The sequence below is a fragment of the Tachysurus fulvidraco genome, chromosome 6, assembly GCF_022655615.1.
Source record: "Tachysurus fulvidraco isolate hzauxx_2018 chromosome 6, HZAU_PFXX_2.0, whole genome shotgun sequence".
NCBI lineage: Eukaryota > Metazoa > Chordata > Actinopteri > Siluriformes > Bagridae > Tachysurus > Tachysurus fulvidraco.
The window spans coordinates 28,096,757-28,116,207 of record NC_062523.1 but is presented as its reverse complement, the minus strand read 5'-3'; the positions used below and the strand labels follow the sequence as shown (position 1 = coordinate 28,116,207).

At 39.0% G+C, this 19,451-nt stretch overlaps 1 long non-coding RNA gene across 1 annotated transcript in view; it reads right to left on the bottom strand.

The window, feature by feature from the left end:
* Positions 1-11,978: 11,978 nt before the first annotated feature.
* LOC113646241 overlaps positions 11,979-19,451 on the bottom strand; it is a 51,144-nt gene continuing 43,671 nt past the window's right edge. Inside the window, exon 5 of the long non-coding RNA XR_007140739.1 lies at positions 11,979-15,145. This is a non-coding gene — a long non-coding RNA (uncharacterized LOC113646241). The remainder of the gene's footprint in view (positions 15,146-19,451) is intronic.

The following is a 19,451-nucleotide window of genomic DNA, read 5'->3' as shown; positions in this document are numbered from 1 at the left end:
GAGCAACGTTGCACAGCTCCGAATTCTAACAATACACAAGTGACAGGGAACGTCCTTTTACTCATGCAGTTGGATTTGTGGCCAACTTTCGTATTTATTGTATGTCTTAATGCAAAAGTTTGTGGATACTGCTGGAATTTGTGAATATCCCACTGGGATAGATGGATGGATGGATGGATGGATCACTCTTTCACCAGGTAAATAGAACAACTTTCCTCAAATCTCTCCTCTCCCTTCCTACCTCTTCACCGCCAGAACAGGGATAGGCTTTGTATCGGTTCTAGATGTGTTGCATAGAGAAACATGGCAAAGACGGTAATGTTGCTTCCTCACTGCTCCAGGCTCCAATCCAGGATGTATTGATAAAGAAAGAAAGGGCACAAAAAATAAAATAAAAAATGATGTGTGTATGTACTGTGCATTTGGGTGATCTGTAGAGATAAATTTGGTATAGGAAAAATCTTGTGTATCCTTCTTGGCACAGTGTTAAGCAGGGTTCATAAACTTGTCTGGTTTAGACCACATCCCATTCCACATTTAACAGCAACACATGAATGTTGTCTTATTTTTTATATTATATTATTTTAAATAACAACCGCTGTTAATTCATCCGAGACATGACGTGGAAAAGGGGTTTATGGTTAATGTAACTGTCCAATTCCTTTAATACTGTACAATGTAATTTAGGACAGCAGAAGCGTCAAGCTATTATTCTGCTTGTTTAATCACTAATTGACCATCAGACTCAAAGTTATAATTAGGAACATTTTAACGAGTGTACATAGACACCAGTAGACCACTGTATCAAACCCTTTTTATTTGTGGCTGACCCACAGCACTGACTAAGCTTTTAGTACAACCGTGCAGCTATATTTCTTTTTAATGTCTTTTTTTTTTTTTTTTGGCCAGAGTTATGATGGTAATAACGCACACCTACGACGACACAAAGCTCAGGCTCCACTCAGACTCCAGAGCTGCTGTGTGAGAAAATTGCCACTATATGTTACCAACAGGAGGGACCAAATGACATCTCCGTTAGCCATTAGCGAGCGAGGGAGGGAAGGAGGAAGGGAGGAAGGGGTGCTGTGAGAAAATTTGAGCAGCTGGTCAAGTGGCCCTGAAAGCTTTTGGAAAGTCCCAAGTGGAGAGTGATGATGTATACCTCTGAACATGGGCACATTAAAATGGGCTTTTTTTTTTTTTAAAGCATGCAGCTTGTGACACGTTGCAAATATTACATGCAAAACATCCTTTGGTATTACTCAGGACACATCTTGTCTTGTTGTATTGCAGTAGGAATTAACCACGACAGAATTTATCCTTCACTTGATTTCTATTGAATTGTTGCTGTTCTTTCTTTCTTTCTTTCTTTCTTTCTTTCTTTCTTTCTTTCTTTCTTTCGGTTTTTATTAAAAGCTTGTGTCGTAAATTACAAATCACATGAGGAGACGTGTGAAGTATGTTTAACGCTGTGATGCAATTAATCCACAGGGATTAGGGTGGGAATCTAATGTCAAGCTGTAAGAAGTACATGCTTTCAGGATATAAACTAAAAATGAACATAATAGTAGGGATATTTTTAATCATCCTTTCCAGGATTTTGTGCTGTTGCAAGATTTTGCAAAAGAAAGACGATGCTTACTTTTTTTTTTTTTTTTTTTAATTATTATTCCAGTAACGATTTGCCTCAGATTATATCCTCCTTCTTGACTTTGGATCTTCTCTGTTGTCTAATTTCCTGTGAAGTATAATTGTTAGTATGGTAAAATGTTAGGGGTATAATGCTGTAGCTGTCATAGACAGGTACTGTATAGTACATTTTAATGGATGGTGGCTTTCAATTGGAAGTAATGCTTTAAAAAAAAAAAAAAACACCTTCAACATACTAACTAACAAATAAATAATTGACAATTCTTTTTTTAATTCTGTTGAACAATTATAGATCAATTGTCTCAAGACAGTTGGACACAATTTCTAGCTCACTGAAAAAGTAATAAAAATACAAAAACTAAACTATACTGTAAATATACTGTATTTCTGGTACGCACACCATTGGACAACATTTCCTGTTATACTGTAATGAGTAAATATCAAATCATCGTAATATTTCTAGAAAGGTTAATTACATTTTCATTTCTCTCATTTAGCAAACATCCTTATCCTGAGTGACTTACAATTTTATTTCAATTTATACAACTGAGCAATTGAGAGTTAAGGGCCTTGCTCAGGGGCCCAGCAGTGGCAGCTGGGTGGACCTGGGATTTGAACTCATGAGCTTCCGATCAGCAGTCCAACTCCTTAACCACTAGGCTACCATATCCCATAATTAGGACTAGATGCATACTTTTGCAGCAACCCCAAAGTGGGTGTGTCCTCTAAGGTTTCTAAGGTATATATTCTAGTATATTCATATACCTAATAGATACACACACACACACACACACACACACACACACACACACACACACACACACACACACACTCTCTCTCTTCATTTTAGTAGTGCTGTACAAAGTACTAACTTCAAGTGAGCTTCAAGAAAACCAATAAGACATATTCTTTAAAATGTAGCTAGCGTTCTAGCTTCTTTGACATAATGTATATAGTTTAGCTTAACCACAGGCATCTTTCTATCCCATGGGGTCTGTTCTATCTATTGGTTGTAAATTTGCACTTCCTGCCTCCTCTTACTGTGAGTGAGATGCTGAAAGTGATGGAGTTGGCCATTAAGTGTCAGTTTTGATGCTTATTTTAGGTTGGGAGAGTGCTTGATTGCAGGGAAGGATTGAGGACTTTATAACAGAGGCTCTTCACTGTCAATAATGTAGATACATAGATGGAGGAGAGATGCTTCTGGAAGATTAGTGCCACGCAGCAACAAGCCACTTGTGTAAGGCAAATATTTTCGGTTTAGCTCGGATTTCTGCTGATTATTTACAAAACGGTAGAATCTCGTGGCTCACAAGATAAGATCCTGTTTATGGGAACTTAATGTTAAGCACAACCCTGGGAAAGACACATGTCTCTAACGTTACTACTGTGACACATAACCCAGATCTCAGATGTTTACTTGACATGGTGAGATTTATATTTTCTGTTTGGAAATTGAAGTGCAATGCTATGCTTACCTTTACCTAAATTTTTCTAAAATTATAACAGAACATGTATTTATTATTAATATTAACCAAGAAACTCTTCGATGTTGATGTTTCTCTTTCTTTTTTAACTGGATATTGACCCAGCTGGGATTTGCAGTACCTAGTTGTCATGCTTATTTACATTTACATTTACAGCATTTGGCAGACGCCCTTATCCAGAGCGACGTACATAAGTGCTTAAATCTCTAACACTGAATACATTAATGCTGGTTCACTAGGTTACATACTTAAGATACCATGAGTTTAAAACATATGTTCAAAGTTACAATGAAAGGTTTTTTTTTGGTTTTTTTTAAATGCAAAGGATAAGGAAAGAAGTGCTAGTTGAAGTGCTTCCTGAATAAGTAGGTCTTCAACCGCCGCTTGAAAATAGCCAGTGACTCAGCTGTCCGGACCTCTATGGGAAGTTCATTCCACCACCTTGGTGCCAGTACAGAGAAGAGTCTTGTAGTATACTTGCCTCTTACCCTGAGAGATGGTGGAACCAGTCGAGCAGTGCTGGTAGATCGGAGGTTACGGGGTGCAGTGCGAGGAATGATGAGGGCTTTGAGGTAAGAGGGGGCTGGTCCATTTTTGGCTTTGTAGGCCAGCATCAGTGTTTTGAACCGGATGCGTGCAGCTACCGGAAGCCAGTGGAGGGATCGCAGTAGCGGGGTGGTATGCGAGAACTTTGGCAGGTTGAAAACAAGCCGGGCAGCTGCATTTTGGATCATTTGCAGAGGACGGATTGCGTTCATATTTGGAGAGCTTTTAATGCACAGCACTACTCACGAATCTAGGAGAAACTGCAGAATAGTGATCTCTAATCATCACCGGCACGACGAGATGAAAAGCAGCATCCGTGACGCATCCCACTACGACGCTGACTGAATCCCTGGTCAGATACGTCCGTGCACAGTTCTCCAGTTTTTGTCCAGGCGATAATTTTACACTGATTTTCATGCATGTGACACGACCTCCAAACTCTACACACACACCACTGTGATGCTTTTACCTTGGAAATAAATACAATTATAAAATTATGACTTATTATAACCAACATTGAACTTTCATTCGTTCATTCATTCATTTTCTACCGCTTATCCGAACTTCTCGGGTCACGGGGAGCCTGTGCAGACGTCAACGGGCATCGAATTTGATAAAATAAAATTCTCCGACCGCTCACACAGCAAGCTACAAACTAATGTGTTACTCGTTCACACAAAAAAAAATCACACTGCTGCTAATCGCCTGTACGGCAAACTTTTTGCCACGTGCCAAAATTTTCCTCACTTCCCGCGAAAACCGCCCGACTCGTTATCTCTCCTCAATTTCCTGTCTCCCTCTACTTCCACTTCTAAGGTCAAAGTCTACAGTTCTCATTAGACACGGAGTGTGAATTTTCGCGTCACACAAATAATAAAGTATTTGAAGCCAAGGCCTGGTTATGATATTAGATTAGTGAGGAGGACAACGCAAATTTTTATTCATATGTAATGGCAGCAATCGGTGAGGTAGAAAGTGCAAGGTGAAATTTATTTATGAGCACTATGGAATGAAGAGAGAAAGCATCAGAGATTCCCCAATGCAACCTGAAACTTCACCATCACCTTGAACAATGAAACTATTAATGCAAGCTGAGGTCCATTAGTAGAGAAAAAACACCCCATCCCAACACACAACACCATGTCGGTCTGACACACTGATACACACCCATCATTTATTCAATCCCCCAAGAGAAACCAGCCACTAATGGTCCTGTACACACACACACACACACACACACACACACACACACACACACACACACACACACCTTCTTGCCTCCCTTTATGGAGCTAGGCCTGATGTTCTCAAAGGTCCTAACACAAACAAAGTGCTCAGCTAATGGTGAAATCGTTTTCTTAAGTACTTTATTTGTTGCGCCATCTACATCAGCGGCACGGTAATTGCTTCCGCAGCACCAGCGGGCGAGGATGAGCCTACTCGAGATGCGAGTGCCTCGACAAAGGTTATCCGCTGCGTATCTCTGGAAGCCGACCCTAAGTATTTAGCAGCCTTAATGAGTGATGTTGCTTATGTAAGCAGCATTAGCACTTTATAAATGTACTGTATGATGATCTGAAATCAGGTACATTCACTTTGGTTCTTAGGAGATTAGCATTTTGTTGAAATTTGGTAAGAAGGACAGATTATGCTTCATGAATGGCTTTTAAAATCGAAATGTAGCACAGAATCACTGTGTAAGTGATTGTACAGTAGGCATTAGGAATTGTGAAAAAAGCAATACATGACAGATTAGCAAGGAGAATTTGTGTATTACATAAAAGCAAAATATAGTTTGAAAAATCGTGGGTTTTTTTTTTGGTTTATTTTATGTTTGTCGCAAGTCATGTGATTGAGATGTGTTGTCACTAGTATAGGTCGCGAGTTTCTTGTTACAAGAAGCAGTGATTTATGGAGTTTTGGAATGGAAAATATTTTCTATTATTATTATTATTACAACAACAATTATTATTATTATTATTATTATTATTATTATTATTATTATTTTATATATATTATTGTTGCTATTATTATTGTTGATGTTGTTATATGTTATAGTGATTCTTGTATTCAACAAATGCCTTGCTTCGGCCAGTTCACACATAGCTACTGTATATAAATGGTTTGGTGTAATAAACAAACAAACAAATAAATAAACAAACAAACAAACAAACAAACAAATAAATATAACAGTGAGTGTATATGACTGTAGAAATGACACTATTCTTAATCTCGCCCTCCAGTTTCACCCAAACGAGGATGCGGTTTCCTTTGGAGTTTGGTTCCTCTCAAGGTTTCTTCCTCTTCCACCTAAAGGAGTTTTTCCTCAGATGGAACAAATGCAAGAATTGTGCATACAAACAGCTTGGACAAACCAAAACATCTAATCTGATTACAATTTCAACGTTCAGTGTGCAAAAACATCCTCTCAGAACGGACATTGTGTAGGCTACAAGAACTGAAAGATGGTCCTGTGTGGATGTTGACAGAAAGAGGCAATGAGTCGTCCAGTTTCGGTGCAGGCCAGCGCTGAGAAAGTGACATTTTTTCCAGGAAACAGAGCAGCATGTCCGAGCATCATTGTTCATGGATACAATTTGTCATCAGTGAGACGGATACGTCCAGAGAGAATCGTGTCACAAGCTCTCGTCACTGAATCGAGTGTCTTTGGGCTGAGGTGGCAAGGTCTGTTTGCAATAGCACAATTATTGCCACATGGTACAATATTCATGCCCAGAGCATCCAGCATGTGGGAGAATCCACACTCAAGTGAATTCAAGCTGTTCTCATGACCAAAAAGAGAAACAACATGGTACTAGATATATAGTAGGTGCACATAAGACTTATGCATGTGTATTTTATAGATATTTGTGTATGTTTGTACATTTTTAGAAATATGTCAGTCATCGCAGCCCTGATTAGTACTGCATATATTCATTTAAAGACCATTCCAAACATTTACATGGCTTTTATGAAGCATAGAACTTTCAAAGAAATACATTTTTAATTGGGATAGACAAAAATATCCTCAATCCAGAAGAAGAAGAAAAAAAAAACTTGTAAGGAAGTCAGGGCCAAACATGATCAGGGCCTTGTTCAAACTTCTGACCAGAGTCTTAACCACCATGTCGACTTCTTTTCTAGTTTAATACTACATACAACATTTTATATTATATGAAAAGCTGAATCTTTGACATATTGATATGAATTTCAAACGCTCTTAGTATTCGGTTCATTCCCATTGTTGCTTTAATGTTAACATGAACTCAAACTGGCATGGACTCCACATGTTGGTGCGAAACCTTATGATCCTTTTTAGATCAATTCATCTGTGCATCATCTGATCTCCTGCTTCAGTAGAAGAGATTAGACATAAGGGAACATCAGAGCAGTTGTACAAAGCACTATGGTCAATATCAAAATTGCTTCCATTTAAATTCAGACCTAGAAATTGTGTAGAATTCATTTATTCATTTTCTACCGCTTATCCGAACTATCTCAGGCGTCATCGGGGCATCGAGGCAGGATACACCCTGACAGAGTGCCAACCCATTGCAGGGCACACACACACTCTCATTCACTCACACACTACGGACAATTTTTCAGAGATGCCAATCAACCTACCATGCATGTCTTTGGACCAGGGGAGGAAACCGGAGTACCTGGAGGAAACCCCAGAGGCACGGGGAGAACATGCAAACTCCACACACACAAGGCGGAGGTGGGAATCGAACCATTGAACAAATCGAATAATATTAAATATTTAAGATATTCTGTGATTTGAAAATAGGGGGGAAAACATACCGGTTTTCAATTTGCTCTCAGATTTTTAGACCCACCAGTATATAAGAAATAATGAAAGATAATATTAAATGCTGTGAAGTTTTTAGGGAATAACAATGATTGGCACATGTAAAGGGTGTGAAATATTATACAGGAAGTGAACAGTCATTTTTTGACATTGGAAGCAGGAAAAAATTATTTGGCATGGGTCAAATTGTGATAGATTACTGGATGAGAACAAAGGACCTTCAACACATCAGGTCTTGTAGGGTGGAGATGTAGAGGTTAGAACCTAAAATATGTTAGAACCTTAAAAAGTGGTCTGAGAAAAGACAATCGTTGTGAGCCTCCATTGGCTCCACCTGGCAACCTTCAGGAATTAAAGGACCTGATGCTAAAGATCGATGCCGGATATCACGGCACGCCTTCAGAGGTCTTGTTAAGTCCATGCCTCAGAGCTGTTACGCTGGCACAATGAGAACCTACACAATATTAGGCAGGCGGTTATGGTTTAATGTTATGACTGATCGATACATGGTGTCTCTGTGTGACCTTGTTGAAAGATGTACCTGAATTAACTACACAAATCAATAAGAGTCATTAGTCTCAATAATAGCCTGTTGTATTTCATTTATAGTTATAGTTTTGATGAGTGCAGATGATTAGTGCTGTTTTGGAGAATCTCCTAAAGAATTCATTAGCACACACAAGAGTAAATAAGCAAACATGTAGAATAGAATGAAGTGACAAGGGACATTATGTATATTATCTGGCATTAACCCAAACAAGCAATTAAGCTAAATTTATTACAGAACAACGAACAGCAAAGAACCATTATGCTAAATAAAAATAAATAACGTGAGTGATCTGTATACACGCTCGCTCGATGCATGCTCTCCGTGGTCTATCAGACTGCGATGATATTTAATACATTTTGATTTTGTGGCCATATTTGTAAAATTTTGGAATTTTTTTCCACAAGCCGCAGCAATATCAGGTAACATATTCTATATTAGCAACACAGCTTTCCATTATTAAATGTTTCACCCTCCCTGCACCCATATTGTGCAAATAAATCACTAGTCTGAAAATTTGCATCTCCCTGTTGCATCAGTGTGTGTTCATGCAGCCTTAAGATGCTTGATGCTACGCCATGGGGGATTATGCTAATGGTACTTTCTAATGACATCGCGTGACATACAGCTGGCTGCTGTCTGAGGAAAATGGCAAGCTTGAGTATAAAGATGTTAATGAAGAAATTCTAATTGAACAATCCAAATGTAAATAATTCATTAATTTATGAGGGTTGGTTTTGTTTAGTAATTTGACCACAGACACCAAAAAAAAAAAAAGCCTTCAAGCATGAACACACAGCAAACGTATCTAACTAAATAGCATTAGGCTTGTATGTTTGGTCATGTCATTCATTCCTTCATTATAAGTAAATGCTTTATCTCGGTCAGGGTCCTTTTGAATCTGGAGCTTATCCTAGGAATGAGGTGAGAACACATGGGATGTGATGCCAGTCCATTCACACATTCATTCGCACTTAAAGGCAGGGTCTCCGGTTTTTGAAAGTCTATGTTGACATATAAAATCACCAAAACAAACACGCCCCTAACCCACATGTGTCCCACCCCTGTATCGATAGCTCCGCCCACACATACATACGTAACCCAGGCAATTAATGGGAAGATGTGTCTATCATAGCTGAAGGGAAGAACAATACGATTGCAGATAAACAAACAAGCAAAAATGACACACAAGCATAATCATGTAAAGGACAAAGGCATATATTAGTTCTGTGTAACAAAGGCAACCAACGTTACTCACCTATCGAGAAGGAAAAAAGCGCCTCGGCATCTTAAGTAAAGTCGGTCACATATTCACAGAGTCAATAACAGAGTTTCCCAAGTCAATAACTCCTGAGCTAAACTACAGCTGTTACTACACAAAACGCGGTTGTAGCTGCCTCTCTACATTACTACGATAGAAAAGAGGTGTTATTTGTGTAGTAACAGCGTTTAGCTCAGGAGTTATTGACTCGGGAAACTCCAACCTGTGAATATGTGGCCAACTTCCTGCTCCTTCAGTTCTCTCCAGCGCTGGAAAGCTGATCCTATATTAACACGTCCTACTTCTTGCCTTATCGTAAGTCTTTCTTCACTTTCTTTATTTGTTTTTATTCTCCATGTCAATGTTAAAACCGCTTTCTGCTAATGTCACATATGCGCACTGAACACTCTCTCCGCCGCATATTGACAAGACACGCCCCTTTCCGCTCATTGGCTCCACGTTTGTTTTGATTTTTTATTTAATTTGTCGGCCCGACTCAGTTTTCTGAAGTATTTCTCAAAAAATCAGAGACCCTGCCTTTAATGAGTAATTTGGTGTAACAACCCATCAATCAGCAAATAAACCAGAAGCAACACATGGAGAATGACATACAGTGAAAATCAGTTGCTGAAATTAGTCCCAGATATTTAGATTAACTGGGCAGATATTTTAACGTTTAAATTAGTTACAAAATCTTTCATACTTTGCACTACGCATTGTGACCTACGAGTTCCACAGTAACTTAATAAGAAAGCGTAAATGATTGAAGATTTAAGTTAATAAGAAAGTGTTCCATGCTCGCTTTATATAAACTGTTCTCTTTTTTTGATATTTACATTTACATTATATAGCAGACACTCTTATCCAGTGACTTACATTTTTCAGCTTAAACACCTTAGCAACTAAGGGTTAAGGGCCTTGCTCAGGGGCCCTGCAGTGGCAACTTGGTGGACCTAGGATTCGAACCAATGACCTTCTGATCAGTAGTCGAACGCCTTAACCACTGAGCTACCACATCCCATAGCTTTAATGAGAATCAGAGTTTGGACAGTGTTCAGTTATGCTCTACACTGTGTCAAGGTTCACAAGCAACAGTTTCTGTTTGAAGAACATCGGTTCTTCAAAAATCACCATTTTTTCCTTAGGCGCTTCATCATAAAGCACAAATAAAGATACGAACCTCTTGCATTCTTTAACAACTCTCCCCTAAGTACTTACACTGCCAACTCAATCTACCTCTGGTACATCTCAGTGCAAGGAAACTTCTGAACTTTTTTCCTTCAAGTTCACCAATTAATCTTTTAAACTTTTCCAAGTTTGTTCAGCGCTGCGTTGATTTACACACCAAAATGGTACCTTGGTGTTTTATACTTTTGAAGTCAGATAGGGAGAGAGCAGCAGATTGTCTTTGATGGTTTGCTTCTGTAGTGTGTTACCAGTTACTCAGTTTGCACACAGCTTTCTTATTTCAGTCTACTGGTTCACATTTATCATGTCTAAGGTTAGATTTCATCCATTGAGTCCATCAGGTAAATAGCCTCAATTACATTTAGGCAAAATTATTGTACGTTACTTTCAGGTTCTGTGTCCCATTTGTCCAGAAGCAGGATCTTGTGCTCCTTGTGCTGGACATGATGGTCCAGTGGTCAAGGCACTGGGTTCCTAATCAGAACGTCAGGGTTCAAGCCCACAAGCTGCTGAGACATCTTCATTGGGTCCTTAACCTGCTCCAGGGGCACCGCACGATGGCTGACCCTGTGCTCTGACCCCAAGCTTATAATAGCCTGGGATATGCGAAAATCCTGGGGAAGTCATTGCCTAATGGTTAGAAAGTTTGACTCCTAACCCTAAGGTTGTGAGTTCGAGTCTTGGGCTGGCAATACCATGACTGAGGTGCCCTTGAGCAAGAAAGGATTAATAGGCATGGAAGCCCCCCAACTGCTCCCCAGGTGCCGAAGCATAAATGGCCGCCCACTGCTTCGGGTGTGTATTCATGGTGTGTGTGTGTTCACTGCTGTGCATGTGTGCACTTTGGATGGGTTAAATGGCATACTTAGCTGTCACCATACTTAGCTGTATGTCACGTCACTTCACTTCATTACCGTGGCACAGGGAACCAACCCAGCTACTGAAGCTAAAATGGAATGGTTGTGTCAGGAAGGACATCCGGTGAAAAAACTAGGCTAAATAATAAAAAAATACGTTTCGGATAATCTGTTGTGGTGACACGGAACAGTCGAAAGTCAACCAATCATCATCATCATCATTTTTGTCAGGATCACTTTTTCTCTAAACATCTATAAACAGGTTTGGTATACTGAAATACTCTCCAAGTCAATCTTCTAACCAGTTTTTATAAATGTACAATTTCAGTCTGTAAAATAATATATTTTTTTTAGTCGTCTTCTTTTAATTAATCTGTTCGTGTAAATAAGACTCTCCAATCTCTTCTCACTACAAAGCCTGCTTGAAAATTACACAATGAGAGACCGCTTACATTATTATGATAGGAAAAGAAATCCACACACTTTCCAGATCTAATTAACAAGCTGCCTTTTTTGGAAAATTGTGGAACGAGTAGATGAGAAACATCTTAAAAAAAAAAAAAAAAATGAAGACTTCTGTTCTTAATACAGTTGAAGTCTGTCAGTTTGGCTTCATAAATGGCTTCTTCAATGAACACTGAAATTAATATTCTTCCTGTTGCTTGAATTTTAAGATGTTTGCAAGCTGAGAAAAAAAGATCTAGCTATGAATTGTATTTCAATTCCAAAAATGTCATGTTAAAAATATTTTTCTGTGATATTAATTCAGTGTTTCGTCTCTTGTCATTTTTTTGCACTTGCTGGCAAAATAAAATTTGAAATTACGAGGTTATCATTACTTATTTGTTTTGCAGACTATCAGGATCATGATAAACAATCCCCCCCAGACCACCAGAGGGCAACTTTGTGCATTATTTGTATGTCTTCTTCTCTTTTGTGGGCTATTTCCAACCTTGGTCATGCTCATTGTTATTTCATTAGTCAACATCAAGCGATGTCCTGTTATGTCTGTTGTCTTGCCAGCCCTAGGCTTAATTTAGTGCATAAATTTTAGCTAATTTGATTTATATTTCACGGTTTATTTAATCCTAGTTTTTATGAATACATTTATGCACTTGCATCCACCTTTGCCTCTATTTTATGACACAGACCAAGTACACCCCTTCATGGCAGAGCTATTCCCAAATGGCAGTATTCTCTTTCAGCAGGATAATGTTCTCTGTCTCACTGTTCAGGAATGGTTTGAGGAGCATGACAAAGAGTTCAAGTTCAAATTTCGCAGCCCTAAATCCGATCGAGTATCTGTTGGATGTGCCGGACATAGCAGGTCCAATTAATCGAAACCCCACCTTAAAACTTGAAAGGGTCTGCTGTTAATGTCATCGGAGTTCTTGGTCTCACAACGAGTCAAGGCCTCGAAGACTCAGAGCTGTTCATTCAGTGTATCAACCGTAATGATCTGCATCTAAAGCTTTATTCATATTTTGAATATTTAAACTCCAATTTAGAAGTTTGCAGACTGTTTAGAAAGTTACATTTTGAGGGAACTCAATGCTGAGTCATGACGCTATGGTAATGCCGCTTCGCGGAAGCAGTGTCTGCAGCTCTGTGTGGAACAAAAATGCCAATCTAGTCTCTCAAGGAGGTTATGTGCTAAAGCAAAGCTTGCTTTGTGGGCCATAAATGGGTCAAGACCATCGTTGTTTGTCTGTCTTGTCTGTTGAGATTACGGAAAAAGAAGATACAGTGTTATTCAAAATAATAGCAGTACAATGTGACTAACCAGAATAATCCAGGTTGTTAGTATATTTTTTATTGCTACATGGCAAACAAGTTACCAGTAGGTTCAGTAGATTCTCAGAAAACAAACAAGTCCCAGCATTCATGATATGCATGCTCGTAAGTCTGTGCAGTTGGGCAATTAGTTGAAAGGGATGTGTTAAAAATAGCAGTGTCTGCCGTTAACTGTACAAACTCAAAACTATTTTGTACAAACGTTTTGTTTCTAGGATTTAGCGATCCTGTGAATCACTGAACTGATACTTAGTACAATACCGGACATATAAATAAAGCATTTGAAATTGCATCCAAACATTTCAAAAGATGTTTGCATCCGTGTCCGCACTACAGTATATCATGGCAGATAGCACATTGTCTTTGCATTGTTTGTTTGGGTGAGGAGCATGCACATGTAGCTTCAGGAGCTCGCTCTGTGATTTCTTCTGACCTGACTGAGATGTGTAGCCACTGATTTTCCTCTTAAAGAGGAACAATCAGTGTCATTTGAGGAGCTGCTGGAGGTGGTTTCCCACACTGTTTGCAAACTTAGTTTGAATTGGCATGATGAGCAGGCTAGAGTTATCCTCTCTAAACTTGATTCTTCTTCCCTGATATCAGGCCGTGTGCCTCCCTTGCAGGAAGCTCCCTTTCTTTCCTGACCTCCTCCGAGGTGTCGGAGTTGTAGAAAAACTCATTCTGAAGATCAGCTGAACCCAGATCTTACCCTCCATGCCACAAAGCAGACAGTCCATGCCATTGGCCATTTCATGGCTGCCCTAGTTGTCACAAAGAGGCACCTGTGGCTCAATCTAATAAGGATAAAAGAAAAAACAAAGCTTTTCACCTGGATACTCCTGGATTCCTGTAGTTGACAGGTATCTGGAGGCAAAATGTCAATTAGTGGTGTTCAGAGAATGTATCCTCTGCCGCAGCTCTGAGCTGGGGCCTTATTCTAGCAGGTGGCTTTATACTAGCACCACTAGGCAGGAGAAATGTAAAGACAGACGGTCAGTACACTCAGGGCCATGCCCGTCAGGTGAGACAGGACCTGAGATCGGTCATATCTGCCAGGCTGACAAAGAAGGAAACCTGATGCCCAAGGATTCCCACCCCCAGGTTAGATTTTCTTCAACAGTACAGTTTTGCCAACCTATGGAGTTCGCTTTGACTCTTTCTTTAGTTCTGCTCCCTGGTCCCTGTCGCCCACTATTGTCGGTATAGGGCAGGTTTTGTTCCTTCAGCAGGACCTGCAGCCCATCTTGGACAAAGGGACAATCGAACATGTTCCCCTTCTAAAGAGAAACTCAGAATGTTGAGACTGCGTCCAAATTTAGATCGCCATGCTTTGAACCATACACAAAGGTTATACAGGTTCTTGATGTTTCAAACACATTGTGTCTCAAATCAGATCTGAGGTCTGGTTTATGATACTGTGCTCAGCCCTTATGAAGTCATTGTTACTCAACCCAGAGAAGAATGTGTTTTATTCCTCTAACACCACCTTCCTGAGGGTGATTTAGGATTTAAACATACCTTTGTGGACATACTTGTGTCCTACTTGGGTGAATTCCATTCTTTCTGATGTGAAAGACATAGCACCTCTCTATTGCTCAGGCATAGAGGAGATTGAGGCTAATGGCAACATCAGCCAAACTTATCCCTTTGGGTCTGCTACACGAGACATTTTCAGTGTTGGCTGAAGGAACAGGGGGTTTCACACCCATGCTTACCCTTTCAGGGTTATAAGGGTTATGTTTGATGCACTTTACTACCTTCTTCTGTGGAATAGACCCTGATTTCATACCTTTTAGCTGAGGCATTTCTTATATGCCTTTGCTTCTGGGAGATCTAGCCAGAGTGTGTGACAGGACTAAGTGGCCAAATATTGGTAACTTCGCGCAGACCTGATTTCCTTCCTAGATGAGACTCCTTGGGGGATTCCTGTCGGACGGGGCATTCTATATCAGGTGCAGGGGGGCAATTCTCTATCCTCGGTCCCCCAGATATGGAAAGCTGAGGCTGTAGAGACAAAATTCATATGCTTTAAAATGCAGGCTATTTTAGATTAAAATAGAATTCTTTCTGCAGTGTTGGAACACCTGCAAATTCACCTATCTGAGGGCTTAACATACTCTACTTTAAAGGTTTAAGTGACAGCCATTGCTGTTAACCATGCACCTGTTTTAGGGGCCTTGGGAGGCACCCTCTGGTCTCTTGATATGTGTGTGGTGCTAGAAGGCTGAGGCCATTCTGTATCGTGTCCCTCTTGGGACCCCTCAGTGGTCGTGGTCCTAGAGGCACTGCTAGAAGACCCCTCTGAGCCCATGGAGTCAGCATCTGAGAAGTTTTTAACTCTAAAGCTGACTGTCCTATTTAATATTATTAGAAAATTATTAAAGCACAGTCAGATGGAAAGATCTCAAGCATCTCTGTCAGTGCAGCTGGTTTGATAACCTCCATGCATCAGATTACAATAGATAATAATAAAAAGGTAAGCAAGAAGCCTCCACTAGCTAGAAAAGAGTTGTAGGATGACTTGAAAGCAGCTGAAACAAGTTTCATAATGAATAAACAACACACTTAGTTGAAGTTACCGATTTTTTTTTTTTTTTTACACTAACTTACTGACTGTAAAAACCTGGACAAATTAAACTACTGCAACGGCTGTTTAGATATTTAGACATCAGTGTGATTGGTGGCTGAGGTTTATTACTGTAAAATGGATTAAGTTGTACAGTAACATGCTGTAATTTACACAGATTACTGGGTTATAAAATTATGTTATTGATTAAAATTATGTTATTGCGATTTATTTGTTTGTTGAATGAAAAATGTTCCTTTAAAAATACATTCTATTGTTATAAGAAGAATTTTGGATCAGTTTGCACTAAACTCAATCATATGGGGGAAATTGAACTCCTCTAATGATGCTCGTCTAAGTTACCGTAGAGAAGAAACTAGATTAGGGGAAAATACATGTAATTCACTCATGTTCACTAACTACCTGAAGCTGAGTGAGGACAAAATCTGGCATTTTACTAATTCATTAATATTTCAGTTATTTTCTTCCTAGTCGTAGTAGAGTCCACAGTGGGTCCGAAGCCAAGCCACACAAACCAAGTCGAAGGCATAGACACAGACTAACTAAAGACAGGATGAAGAAAAAGCTGAGCAATGCTTCCAAAGGTGATTTCATCTCAAAAAAGTGATCAGACAGAATCAGACTGTACATGTGTTAATGCATCAGGTCTTCGGTTTATGACTACAGAGTCGTAGCCATCACACACTACACTACACACCACACAAGAGACACGGCTTTTTTACAATTAAATTAACTTACTCGTGTTAGTTACAGTTAGTAACTGTGATAAATTCATTAAGAAAAAGTAAATGATGGCAATTAATAAGTGATGTCACAGAAATGACCCATGAAGCGATGCTTATTTGCTTATTACAGGTAAAGTATGAGTATAATTCTTGTCATTTGCCAGCCATTTTTACAGTCAATTACATACTACAGGAAGTAGTACACAAAACTGCACCACTGTCTCTGATTTTAAATCTGAAAATAATAATAATAATAATAATAACAATAATAACAATAACAATAATAACAATAACAATAATAATAATAATAATTTGATTGCTTAATAATAATAATAAATTATTATTATTATTATTATTATTATTGTTGTTATTATTATTATTATTTTTATAGACAACAATATACTCTGGTCAGGTTAACTTTTTTTTTCTCCTCTCTTTGTGTATTGGCACTGAAGTTTCCTTATATAAATGTTAAATAAATATCTACTTACAACAAAAGCATCACTAAATGAATCATTTAGTTTATTATTATTATTATTTTAATATTACCCTAAGATTATGTAGGTCACCCAGCAAGTCTCTGTGAATGAGCTGCTATTACCAATACAATGACTTATTAAAAGAAACACATTAATGTAAAGCTGAATTGAATTACAGCTGGCATAAATGTCAAAAAAAAATTATCAAAACTGTCTGACTAATCAGATTTTAGAATTTAACATCACTGTAGTATAAATAACAATGAAGGTATAACAGTATGCAAGTCCTCCATATACCATATTGCTCAGTCTAACCAGATATAATATTATCCAAGTCCGATCCCTGTGACTTTCAATGCTGTCTCTTCACAGTGCCTTGTTTCTCTTAGGTTACCCCCTGGATGCAAGTCCCTTTGCACAAAATGCCTGATATGTTTATTCATGTGTGAAAGTTGTTTTTGTACCCAAGTGAGTACAGTCCAGGGAATCAATCTCCCATCCGCCTGAAACACCTGGTGGTCCGGGGTTCCCTTCAAGCGAACTCAGGTGAGACCGCACCATGTGTGAGAGCCATCTGCACTAGAGACTGGGTGTCAAATAGCAATGTTGATTGACCTTATTGAATTCATCCAGATACTGTAGCAATTTTATAGTAGTGGAATAAAGGCAACTTATGACATGGTAATTTATTGCACGTTAAAAAACAAACAGAAAACTTTAAACCTCCCAGTGAACGTCACTAGCTTAAAAGAAAAAAAACGGTGGTGAAAAAATGGTAATACAAATTGTTAAGAAATTAAGTACATATTAATAAGAAGACTATTATACTTTCTTAATATGGTGTACCTATTTATCTCTTATTTTGCTCTACTTGAACATTTTGGGTTTCCTATACAAGCCCAGAACTGACCCCGAGTTTGATCTTGCATCTTCAGGATAAATGTGCAAACACTATTTTTTTTTCTTCTTTCCACACTAAGTGCATTTTAAGTGCTAAAGCAATGATAATTGCTCAGGTGCACACATTTGTCTCCTGGCAAACATTTATCTCCAAACATTATGCCACTAAAGTAGAGAAAACACTTGATCATTACTATTGCTTATGTAAGGTAGTTTTTCTTTTTCCTTTTTTCGAAACATACCATTACAAAATAGGCCAGAGAAAGGAATTAGAAAACATGTTAAAAATTTTTTAATCACCCATCCCTCTATTTGGAATTCATTCATTCATTTTCTACCGCTTATCTGAACTTCTCGGGTCACGGGGAGCCTGTGCCTATCTCAGGCGTCATTGGGCATCAAGGCAGGATACACCCTGGACGGAGTGCCAACCCATCGCAGGGCACACACACTCTCATTCACTCACACACACTACGGACAATTTTCCAGAGATGCCAATCAACCTACCATGCATGTCTTTGGGCCAGGGGGAGGAAACCGGAGTACCAGGAGGAAACCCCCGAGGCACGGGGAGAACATGCAAACTCCACACACACAAGGCGGAGGCGGGAATCGAACCCCCAACCCTGGAGGTGTGAGGCGAATGTGCTAACCTCTGAGCAACCGTGCCCCCTCTATTTGGAACTGAATACAGGAAACCAGTCAAGTCAACAGAGGACCACTTGTTTATTGGCCAACAATATTAACAAATTCTAGTGCAGATTTTAAGGACATAACCATGAATAACCCCAACCCACATCTACAGCATCTCCTTCACACCTACAATGAAAAATCAATGAATCAGGTGTAAACAGACATGACAGAAAATCAGAAAGATATCTGGCTTCTTACATCTGATGCAAAGATCAACAATCACACATAATCTGCAATAAATTAAAAAAATACAACTGGCCATAATTTCAGTGGGTTTTAAGATCTTCAATAGAGTTTCAGAATTAAACCTGGGTTTAAATTTTAGTACAGACCAACATGGAGCAAGTTTCTGGAAACCCCAGACACTCTGACCTGTGTCTAGATCTATGTGATGGAAAGAAGAGTACGATGAGTCCAAGTGCAGTTAAAACTGAATCAGAATCTGTTTTAGTCCTTTTGATTCATATACATCTGCTCCTCATAATCACCAATGACTCAGTTTTCTTTACAGTACCATCATCGGATTTCTTGAAACGGTCATCTCTCGAGATATCAAATACGAGAACCACCACCAACTCCACCATAAATACATTGCAGGATAAGACTCAATTTCCGGAAATACCCCAATCTGCCATTATAAAGTCTTTTCTCACATCATCCCTAAATGTTTGATTTGGGTCTCAGTTGCAGTTTAGTGCATTCAAACTGCAGGAACGATTATGCCCTGTTTTCCTCAAGGACCTCTTACAACCCAAAAAACCCCCAGAAAACAGTCATGGTGATTATTGACTATTTACATCTTCAGATACTGATGATGGACAGAAGACAAACCAGACTACCATAAAATCAACAACAACAACAACAACATAAAACCTCAATGGTATCTGGCAAGAGACCAAGATGCACATCAGTTGTCAAAGAAACAA